The sequence below is a fragment of the Podarcis filfolensis genome (genome assembly GCF_964270895.1).
Source record: "Podarcis filfolensis genome assembly, chromosome: 14".
NCBI classification, from domain to species: Eukaryota; Metazoa; Chordata; class Lepidosauria; order Squamata; family Lacertidae; genus Podarcis; species Podarcis filfolensis.
In genome coordinates, this window is record NC_139616.1 from 21,015,350 (window position 1) to 21,027,157 (window position 11,808).

Genomic DNA, 11,808 nt, shown 5'->3' on the forward strand with positions numbered 1-11,808 from the left:
AAAGTCACAGGGAGCTGGATATCTCACCAATCCTCACCTGAGCATTTCCTTTCTAGGAAATTAAAATGGATTTACCACTATCAGTCCTCCTTCCTGAAGAGTTATGGCCTGCTTTTAGTGCCAAACGAGACTTCACCTGGCCTGCTTTTACCCCAGTTAGTTGATCAGGACAGACAACAAACCTCTTTTGTGTCTCTGCTTGCCCCTTTCCTGATGGCACACATGATGTGGTTGTGGTTTTGGGGTAATCGCTTTGCAGGCCAAATTGGAACCCAGGCCAGGCCTGATTAGGCCTGTGGGCCAGAAGTTCTCCACCTGTGGTATAAAGGCAAGAATCACATAGGTTGCTTTGCCCACTTTCATCTCTGGCCTATTTTTTGTCTGGAGATTTGGAGCAAGGTATCCTCAAGCTATATGCCATGATAATACTATCATGTCAAATTTATAGGATTCCTGTGTTGCAAAGAGTTGGACTTGATAGCCCTTAGAATCCCTTTCAACCCTACAGTTCTATGATTTCATGAGTAAAAATCACAGAAGAGAATTGTATTACAAAGACACAGTGCAATGTCATCAATTTTGCCTTTGATACTTCCAACCAGGCTTGCTTTATAACTATAACCCATGATTATAGGAGTCAATATGAATCTGAATATTCAGCATTTATCCAGTAGCTAATCGCAGAAAGTCACATGGCTTGTAAAGTATGGGAAAGAATGCCCTAACTTGGAGGAGAAAAGGCTGAAACTACCTGACTGGTTATCTTTCATAGATTAGCCAAAAGGTTGGCTCACTCATTTGCTTATAGTTCAAAGCCATTTGCTATAGAACTCCCTTTCCTCCAGGAATGCACAAGCAATGTTAGGGTGTCACAGAACTTGCCAGTCAGTAATCACACAGTCCAAAGTTGGAGATAACACTTTATTAGCAAAAACACAATCCCCACAGACTTGGCTGAGTGTCAGGCCTATTGAGCACACCAGGCCTAATGAGCACACTCTGTGAGTCTTCCTCCAGGAGATCAGTTGCAGTGACTAAAGATCCTTGCTCCCCACAACTGCCTATATCTGCTCCTCTCCAGGGCTTTCCCCAAGCAATCAGAGACACCACCTGTATTCAGCCAAGCTCTCCCCCGCCCTTTTCATGCCACTCCTGGTTCTGGGAGACAAGAGGGGAGCTTGTCGCAGCAGGAGGGAGGGCACCTGTGCCTCTTCACTAGCCTGACTCATCTCTGCCTCTTGACCTCCCACTCGCCAGTTTCAGCTTCTGATTCTTGACTTCTCTCTGCCACAGACTCTCCCAGCTCACGAAGCCTTGTTACCTCTACAGCTTCCGACACCTCCTCTTCCTGGTCTTCTCCCTCTGACCTCTCGTCTTCATCCCACCACCACTCCCCGGGCTCTGAGTCTTCCTCCCTTGATGGTCCCCAAGCTGGTTCCTCCCACCATTCCTCTGCATCCAGCCAGTCCATGACATAGGGCAGGCCCGCCAGATGTTTTGGACTACAATTCCCATCATCCCTAGCTAACAGGACCAGTGGTCAGGGATGATGGGAATTGTAGACCCAAACATCTGGAGGGCCGGAGTTTGCCTATGCCTGACATAGGGCCAACCCAGGCCCTGGACAGCCCTCCCCAGTATAAGGCAACAGGATATATATGAAGGCACCACTGTTGGGAACCCGGCATGAGACCAACCTGGAATGGTGCTGCCCCCCATCCAATTCCAGGGTCCACCCACTGCCATTCATTTAGGTTTCCTTGGCAACAACAGAAGGGGTGTTAGCTTTGCTAGTTGGGTTTTTTAATATTTCCTTAGCTATGCCATAATAAGCTTTATGTGTCTGTTCGATTAGACGTATATGTGCCTTGTTATGTTTACGGTTACTGTGCATTAATAAATTGGTAATCCTCACCCATAAATGTGCTTATTGCCTTCAGACCCGTAAAAAGCAGTGCCCTTGTTAAAACCACCTGCGGAACAGATGCCCAACAGTTCCTCTGTAACATCTGAATTGGGGATGATCATGCAGGTCCTGGACCAGTGTTTGGATTATTGTTATTCGTTATTGTTAAAATTGTTACCCACCCTATACCCACAGGTTCCATTCACAGGAATAGGATGGCCACCCAGAAACACATCTCAGGAAACAAAGGGCAAGAGGTATGTCTTCGGCATTCACCAAAAAGATGTTTAATGAAGGTGTCGGGTGGGTTTTAATAGTTAAAGGTAAAGTTAAAGGGACCCCTAACCATTAGGTCCAGTCGTGGCCGACTCTGGGGTTGCAGCGTTCATCTCACTTTATTGGCCGAGGGAGCCGGCATACAGCTTCCGGGTCATGTGGCCAGCATGACTAAGCCGCTTCTGGCAAAGCAGAGCAGTGCACGGAAACGCCGTTTACCTTCCCGCTGGAGCGGTACCTATTTATCTACTTGCACTTTCGATGTGCTTTCGAACTGCTAGGTTGGCAGGAGCAGGGACCGAGCAACGGGAGCTCACCCCGTCGCGGGGATTCGAACCGCTGACCTTCTGATCGGCAAGTCCTAGGCTCTGTGGTTTAACCTACAGCGCCACCCGCGTCCCCTTGGGTTTTAATAGTTAGGAGAGGATATATGAATTGCAGTTTCTCCCTCCAGGCTCCCACATGCGTGGAAGCATGTCTAAAGCTGGTTATACTACTTACAGTGCAACCAGCATAGCTTATGGCTCTTTGCTTCAAGAGCGGCTGTGGCACACCCCCCTGGTGTGGGGGGGCTTTGGCCCTCTAGATATCAGATATCATTGGACCACAGCTTCCATCAACCCTGGCCATTCTGGCTGGGGCCGATAGTAGTTGTATTTCGGCAACATCTGGAGGGCCATTGGTTCCCCATACCTGGTATTATTACCTGGTATTATTACCTGGTATTATACATAGGAAGTGGCTTTAAACGTGACCAGCTGTGCATGGAAAACTTGTGCAGCTAAGGATTTCCCAGTGGTCTGTGTCTCTGCTGAAACTGAGTGAGGGGTGAGATGAAAGAGCCTTGACTTCTGCAGGAGAAAGCACCTGAGATGTGTAATAAGAGGACATCAGACCGGAAATGCAGAATGGCATAGGACTGAGCCCCTGAGATGCTGATTGACTGTCAAACCTAGAAAGCTATATATTCAGCTAAAACAACATTGGGAATCTTATTCCCTTTGTGGGTGCACCATTCATCAACCTCAGAAAAATAAGAGCAAAGAGATTCAGTTAATAGCTGTATTCCTTTATAGTTTGCTCTTTCAAGAAACACTTGTTCTTACTTTCTGTGCAAGATTTCCCTCTAGCTTCCACTTCTTGCTTTGGGATGTGTGTATCTGCCACAGTTTTCCCCCCATTATTGTTATTTTAATTGCCTGCAAATTCTCTGTCCACCTCTAGATGGTGTATTGTATTCATTGTATTTTTTCGATCTGGGCTTTTATTACATAACCATCTGGAAGGTTTAGTAGTACCCAAAGGTAGTCTGGAGAGGGGACTTTTAGGAAGAAGGACAACAGACTTTTGAACATATTTCATCTGTAGTAAAGAGAGGCATAATGTTAACTTGGTGCAAATGAATGAACAACAATTAGCTTCAGGGTTCATATTTGCAGTGAGGTTTTTAGGTTTAGGACACGAATTAGAATTTTCTTTTTCCTTTGAATAGATATTTATTTTAAAAAATAAGTATGATAAATTCCCTCTCTCTCCCTCTCTCCCTCTCTCTCTCTATATATATATATCCCACCCTTCCTCCCAAAGGAGCCCATAACAGCAAACAACAAGTGATAGAACAACAAAAACATATTTAAACATCTTTAAAACTTCCTTAGATTGTATCCAGCAGTATATGTGGTCACCGGTTTATTCTTGTGTCTTATTACACCAGTATAGTTTTCAATGAACAATCAGGTTGTCTACCTTCTCTTACTCAACTTAAAGCATTTATCCATTTTACTATATGAGCCAGCTCCCACACTCTTATTATGCAGTCTTCCAAGATAGGGATAAGCATTCCCCCCCCCCCAATACAGTTCATTTCTACACAAGCAGCTTTTAATGGTTGTATTATCGATTCCATATCTGCTGGTGAAACTAAACCTTAACATATCCAGATAAAATTATAAGTTGTTGTGCCAGGAACTCGTAGCCCATTGTAAGTTTAAGTTCATGTTTAGTATTCCAAAATATAATTGTTTTGAGGTATGATCAAGAAATTTGAAGCGTGTAAGCACTGGATGCTTTGCAGCTCCATCACATGTTAATTCTACCATTCTGCCATATGACTAAATTGTGGTTTTTTTTTAAATAAAAAGAAATTCTTTTAAATTTGTGAGCCAAGTCTCCAGTGGGACATGTTGCTGTTTCCATTTCCCTACCGCTTCTGGAATGTTCTCTCTCAGTTCTTTGTCCCATTTACATTGATATGATTTTTTTATGTTGTAAACTGCCCTGAAATCTAAGGGTATAGGGGTGGTATAAAAATTTAACAATAATAATAGTAATAATAACAGTAATAATAATAATAATAATAATAGGGCAAGCCCATACTCATAATTATCTACTATGTATTTTGGAAAGTTGTTTGTGCACAATGCATTTGGATATTTCAACCATGTTTTGTGGGATGGTTCTTGAAATCAAGAAGCAGGTTTTCACCTATGTTTGGATACAATTGGGTGCCATTTTGAATCAAGATGGGGGACTGAATCTTTCAAAATTGCATTAATTTTAAATACTGGTGTCAAAGCACTGGGGTTTTTTTTTTTATGAGTTCCGAAGCAATTCTAGATATCAGGCTGATAATGCTATATATTTTACTAAGAAGCTTCTCTTTTTTTAATCATTAACATTTCAAATTCTGTTATATTTCTGAATGGATCTTATTTCCACAGTTAATGATATGCCTAATAATGAAACATAGTTGGTAGGGTGTTGTTGCCCCTTTTTATGACTTATTTCTTCCTAAGATTTTAGAATACCTTTCAATACTTATCTTACTTCAGTATTCCTCCTAATCTGTTGATCATCTAATGGCATTTTTTTCTTTTAGTTCCTGATTGTAGCAAGTAGCTATAATCAGAGACAGCCCTGAACTTTTTACCTATTGCAGACATTGATTTTTAGTTCATAGGTTTGTTTTGAATATTTCCGTATCAAACCTGTTGCAGTGCCGCAATGCAGTTTCAAGTTCCATTAACACATTTTGTTGCTTCGCGAATAACTATATCTGGGTGAAACCGACTGCTTCATAATATTTCTTTATATGTGGCCACCATTTTTTCCAGTGACAGTTTGAGAGTATTTCATGCAGTGGCGTAGCATGGGTTGTCAGCACCTGGGGCAAGGCAAGTAATTTGCGCCCCCTAACCCGTGGATTTTAGCACTCGAGTGCGAGCGCACCCCCCCCCAGATATTGCGCCTGGTGCGGCCGGCCCCCCCTGCACCCCCCACGCTACGCCACTGATTTCATGTAATCCTGTGTTTCTTCCTGTCCCAAACAAAGTTTATAAGCAATTCCCCCCCCAATTAATCTAATGTTTAAGTATTACTCTCATCATCCTTGATTTATTAATCACCATCTAAACCACCATCTCTAGGCAATTTATATTAAAGATACTTAAAAGCAGTTACAAACACAGGAACAGCAAATGCATTTAAAACAAAATTAAAAGCATACAAAGTAGTCAGTTGTGGTAAAGTCTCCTGGAGCCCTGCGTATGCCTTAGAATTTGCTTTCAACGTGAGGGGATAACAGCTGAGGAGCCCTTTGCAAAAAAACAAGGACATTTTCCACTAAAAGTCTCTTGCAAAGCTGGATTTAGAGATGGCGGTCCAAGGTGAACAGAATGCTTTCAGCTATCAGCAGTCTTGTTACGTAGACTTAAATATCTTGCTTGCTTGAACAGGGCAGCTTCAAAAAAGCTTAGCAGGTGCCATGTGGAATGTTTCGCTGCGGTGTGTAAAATTTCACATTCCTCTACCAGGTTCATGACAGAAGGGCTTACACCGCCCCTTAAGCCTTTCATGTGCGCTTCGCAGGGTGTTGCAAAAAGCTTGTGTATGGCTCCCCAATTCTGTATTCTGGGAGAACCGTAAAGATCAAGGCATATTTAAAAGGCTTTAGAATTCTTTATTAACCTGGTACCCTCCAGATGTTTTGGTCCACAACAGTGCCCATCAACTGTAGCCAGTTGAAGGGGTTGCAGTTTTTTAAATACATCAATAACTTTATTGATGTATTTTTAAAAATAGCACACACCCCTTAGGTGACGGGAAAGATTTAAGGTATACAGTGAAAATACAGCATAAGAATACACAGTTCATTAGTATAACATGTAGAATATGAATTAACTTTGAGTAACCAAAATAGTCTGGATGCCTGCAAAAGTTCAGGCATTGTTTTTCTCATTAATGTAATAAATAAAACAGTTCCAGTCAAAGGTAAATGAGTCTTTAGCTAATCACATTTTGTTGCTCAATTCCTCTATTAGGGCCAATTTCCAAACTCTGTCAGGCCAGTTCAAGAAGGTTGCCTCTACCAAGTCTTTCCAAAACTGAGTTATAACAAGTCTGGTTTCTAACAATAGGTAACCAATAAGGGATTTAAATAGGATATCTGCATTCTGAACATGAAATATTTTTAGAATTGCATAGGCAGCAGTGTGTGCTTGTGCTAAGTGTTTGGTTGCAATGTGTGTGTGTGTTGCTCACAACAGTTTATTCATTTTGCAACTCTATGTATAGAGTGAAAAAGCTTGGCAGCCCTTGATCAAGTACAAACACCTCCAGATGCCAATGGAATAGGTTGGCATATTTATGAATGTTATTTATTTATTTTTACAAATCTATCCCACCTTTCATGGTTCTCCCCCTCCCTGTTTTGTCCTCACAACAACCCTGTGATGTAGGTTAGGTTGAGAGGCAGTGACTGGCCCAAGGCCACCCAATGAGCTTCGTGGCCAAGTCGGGATTTGAACCCTGGTCTCCCAAGGTCATAGTCCAAAACCCGAACCACTACACCACATTGGCTCTCCAGCTGCAGTGTGTATGTATGCATATGTCTGTTGCCCACAACAGTTTGCAGCTGCTGATGTTACAGTCACTGGTATAGTGCTGGGCTGGATATAGACACATCAAAAAAGCTTTTCAGTGAAACGTGTTGTAAACTTCATAAAGGGAAATCTCGTTGACGAAAGACAGGACTCCACAGCGCCATCTGGTGTCACAGTTATAATGCATATAAAACGCTTTTGAATATAGCTAAGACCCTGGCAACAGAACCAGGAAATGCAATACAAGCAACGCAGCAGGTTGGGGCTTTGCCAGCGCTTGCGCACTGCTCCCCCAGGAGATGCATCAACAGCGCTTTGCCAGCCTTCATATGAAAGGCAGAAACGTCACTGCAAACTAGGGCTGCGTTCACACAACTGTTAATTTCCATGTTGTGTTTGAGCTTTTACATGATGCACAAGCCACTTGCAGAAAACTAATGGAATATAGTGCATGTTTAGGGCTCATTTCTGTGCTATTTAAAACAAACCAAAAAACCCGTCTGCAGTCCCATTAAACCGGATAATTGCAGGAGTAAAGTGACTAAATTTGGGTCCGCAATACAGGTCCTTCCAGCTGTTTACATGGGAAATTAAGAGGGGACAGAAGCCCCACATATGTGGAAAGGGTGGCAGAGTAGGAATGTTGTCCAATAATGTCACTATATCACACCATGCCCGCTAGCGTGAATGAAACTGAGTGCAGAATGCCAGTTGTTGGTCAAAAAAACCCACACGGCAGGTAGTGTAGTGTGAAAGGAATGTTTAAAAATGGGGTGGAAGTGCTAGTGTTATAATCAGGAAACTTAATACAATACAGTTGTACCTTGGATCCTGAATACCTTGCAAAGTTGAACGTTTTGGCTCCCAATCGCCATAAACCCGGAAGTGACTGTACCAGTTTGCAAACTATTTTTGGAAGCCGAACGTCCGACGGAGCTTCTGCAGCTTCCAATTGGCTGCAGGACCTGCCTGCAGCCAATCAGAAGCCACGCTTCAGTTTCCAAACGTTTTGGAAGTCGAACGGACTTCTGGAACGGATTCCGTTCGGCTTCCAAGGTACAACTGTATTCCCAAAGTCAGAATGTATCCTGGGTCTTAACTAGGGTGGCCAGCTGAGAAAGAGGACTGCGTTATATTTCATCTTTAGTAGAAGAGAGCACTTCAGCAAGTGTAGCTTGGCAGCATTCTCTGTAGTAACTGATTGGACCCCGAAGAAAATAGCAAGCAAAAACGCTAATTGTTTAAACCAGCAGAATCCTGTTTCCTCAACCCCCATAATGCTCGAGCAACTCCTCTTTTAACCAAGAGATGGCACTGCTTGGCTGACACAGCCCCTTTCCTAAGTCCCCAATCAAAAAAGGGTAAAGGAGGACTCGGAATTATTTTTAAATGCTTGAAAAAACACCTGAATTCTTGCTAGTCACGCACTTGACACCGATGAGTAAGTTTTTCAGGCACAATGTTGAAGAGCACCTTTCAGCCTCCCTGACACTCGTCAGGGGTTGATGTGAAGGTTGCCGATGCAGGATACAAAATGGATGAGAAATAGGGTAGTCGAGGCAAGAGTGTGCAAAGGCAGGAAGGGGGTCTCCTGGAGCCAGCTCTGTCACCAGAGGCACAGGTGTCCTAGGATAGTCTTTCACCAGCCATGGCTGGTTGGACAGCTACCTTGGATTGGGATAGCGTGGCTGCAGTTGTCCCTGCGTTGGTAGCCCTATGGTCAGATAGCTGCAATGCCCTCAATGTGGGGCTACCCTTAAGGTTGGTTTGATGACTGCAGCTGTTGCAGAACACAGTTTCTTGTGGGGGCAAGCTACCACTAGCTTCTAACACCTCGTTGGCAGGATTTGCACTGGCTACCAATCTGCTACCTGGCCAAGTTCAAGGTTTTGGTACAAACATATAAGACCCTATACAGCTCAGGACTTGAGGCACGACCTTATCCCATATACAGTGGTACCTCTGGATACGAACGGGGTCCATTCCAGAGCCCTGTTCGCATCCTGAAGCGAATGCAACCCACGTCTGCGCGTGCGCGATTCACCGCTTCTGCACATGCACGTGATGTCATTTTTACTGTCGGCGCATGCGCGAGCGGCGAAACCTGGAAGTAACGCGTTCCATTACTTCCGGGTCGCCATGGAGCGCAACCTGAAAGCACTCAACCTGAAGCAACTTCAACCCGAGGTATGACTGTACTCCTAGTAGATGGCTGCAGTCTGTGGCAGAGTCTCTCCTGCAAATTCCAAAGTCAGAAGCTGACTCCACAATAACTTGGTGGCTGCCCCTTTCTTCGGAATAGCATTCCTGTTGAGATGGTATATAGACCCTTTCCAGAAACAATTGAAGACATGGTCTCTACTTGGTATCATTTTAATTTTTTTGTGCTGTTACTTTCTGTGTTTTTTTTAAGCAATGTTTTTAGCTGCTTTTATTGCATTTCGTGCATCGCCTTGGAACGTGTGTGTGTGTGTGTGTGTGTGTGTGTGTGTGTGTGGCAATGCACTAATAAATAAAAACTTTTAAAAAGAGAGGACAGAGACCTCGTGCCTTTTAGTAGTTGTGCAGAAGAGGGGATTTCAGCAAGTCTAGCTTACACAACCAGCTCCAAAACTGGTTGTGGATATAACCTCTCTGACCCCTGGCATGGTTCTCCCCCTTCTTCTCCACCTCACCACTATTTCCTGAAATTCGAAAGGGAGATGATGGACAAGATAGAGCAGGGAGAGTCTCACTTCTTGAAACCCTGGAGAGCTGCTGCCAGCCAGTGTAGACTGTACTGTGCTAAATGGACCAAAGAATCACAGAATCATAGACTTTGTAGAGTTGGAAGGGACAAAAAGGGTCATCTAGTCCAACCCCCACAATGCAGGAAAGTAGGGCTCGAACCCATGACGCTGAAATTAAGAATCACGTGTTCAACTGACTGAGCTGTCCTGGTCTGACTCAGTGCAAAACAGCTTCCAGTGATCCACATCTCACTATATTATCCTCAAAAATTATTTGAGGATACACATCAACAAAGAGAGAGAGAGAGAGAGAGAGAGAGAGAGAGAGAGAGAGAGAGAGAGAAGAAATGCATTAGCAATCAAGAGTGAAAGATTAGACCAAATTTGCACAATATGCATTTTAATGGCATATTTTGATAACATTCAAACCAGCCTTCCACAATCTGGCACCCTCCAGATCTTTTGGACTACATCAGCCACAGCCGAGATGGGAGTAGATGAGGATGTTTTGTACAGGAATTCATTCTTCTATCATTCTTCTAGCATCCCCGGGGGAGGGGGCGGTACTCAACAAAAGACTTTAAAAATGTGAAAACTGCTAGAGGAAAGCCTGTCCTGAGATAGCTTAGAGCATCAAGTGGGGAAGCATCAACAGCAATGTTGTCTCCCACATAGTCATTGCAAAAGAAAATGCTGCATCACACAGGGCATAGTTAAGCAGTGGAACTTAGTTCCACAGGAAGTAGTGATGGCCATCATATTGGACGCTTTTAAAAGAGGATTATACAAATTCATGGAGGATAAAACTATCGATAGCTACTAGCCATGATGACTATGTTCTGCCTCCACTTTCAGAGGCTGTGTGCTTCTGAATACCAGTTGCCGGAAAGCACAGGAGGGAAAAGTGTTGTGCTCTGGTTCTACTTACACTGGGGCATCAGTTGGCTACTGTGAAGACAGGATGTTGGATTCGATGGGCCTTTGGCCTGATTCAGCATCCAGGTTTTCCTTCTGCTCTTACCTTTTCATCTTCATTATCCTAACTGCAGTTGACTCCAGAGTTCCCATAACTTAATCTATAATAATGCCCCCCCCCCAATTAAATTGCATTACGCTGCTGCTATCGATATCAATCGGGGCCCATGACATGTGGTTTTTATGTTCATTGCTCATAATGTATCTGCGCTGTTTATTTCCTCACTTGAGCACATAATATCTAGCCCTGGCTCCCAAATTGAAAGGCAAGCCTTCATTATGACGCAAGGCTGTGTTTATCATTTAGAAGTTTGACTTCCACCCTCCTATCCTTCTGGTTGAGTTGAGCATGCTCTGTTCAAAGAGGCTGAGAATTCTGAATTCTTGGGTGCCTGCTCTGAGCTTTTCCTGAAAGGGACACTCTTCCAAATTACTAGAACTTTGTTTTCTGCTGGCCTGATTTCCTGCTTCTCCTGAAACAGTTGCTTCACTAGTAGCAATGTGGTGTTGTGTAGTGGTTTGAGTTTTGGGTGTGGACCAGAGCAGGCATCCACACAGCTGTTTATTCCATTTCCCAGATGTTTCCCTAACTGTTATTTCTTGCATTATATCTGCACTTTCACATGACATAAAAGAATCTTCCAGAAAACAAATGGAATTTAGTGCATGTCTCGTGCTCATTTCTATGTTATTTGATTCCAGAAAAAAATCCATTTGCAGTCCACTTATCCTGGAAAATTGTGCCCCCAAGTAATTCCCTTTTAGGAAATTTTTTTTCAAACAGTTAATCAAATCATGGGACAATTGCTACAACCAGACCCAAAATTAGCCTATCTTATTTTACTCCTCAGATTAACATAACTACTAAAGAATTTAAAGAAGTTATTAATATAACTACTAAAAACTCCTTCATTTATTAACTATAGCTAGTTTAGTGACCGAGGGGGGAAATGGAAAACTTTAAATGCACATCTTTTTGAAGCCTAGATTTTGCAAGTATGGGACTTTGTGCTTCTGGACAAATTAACCATTTCACAAAAGG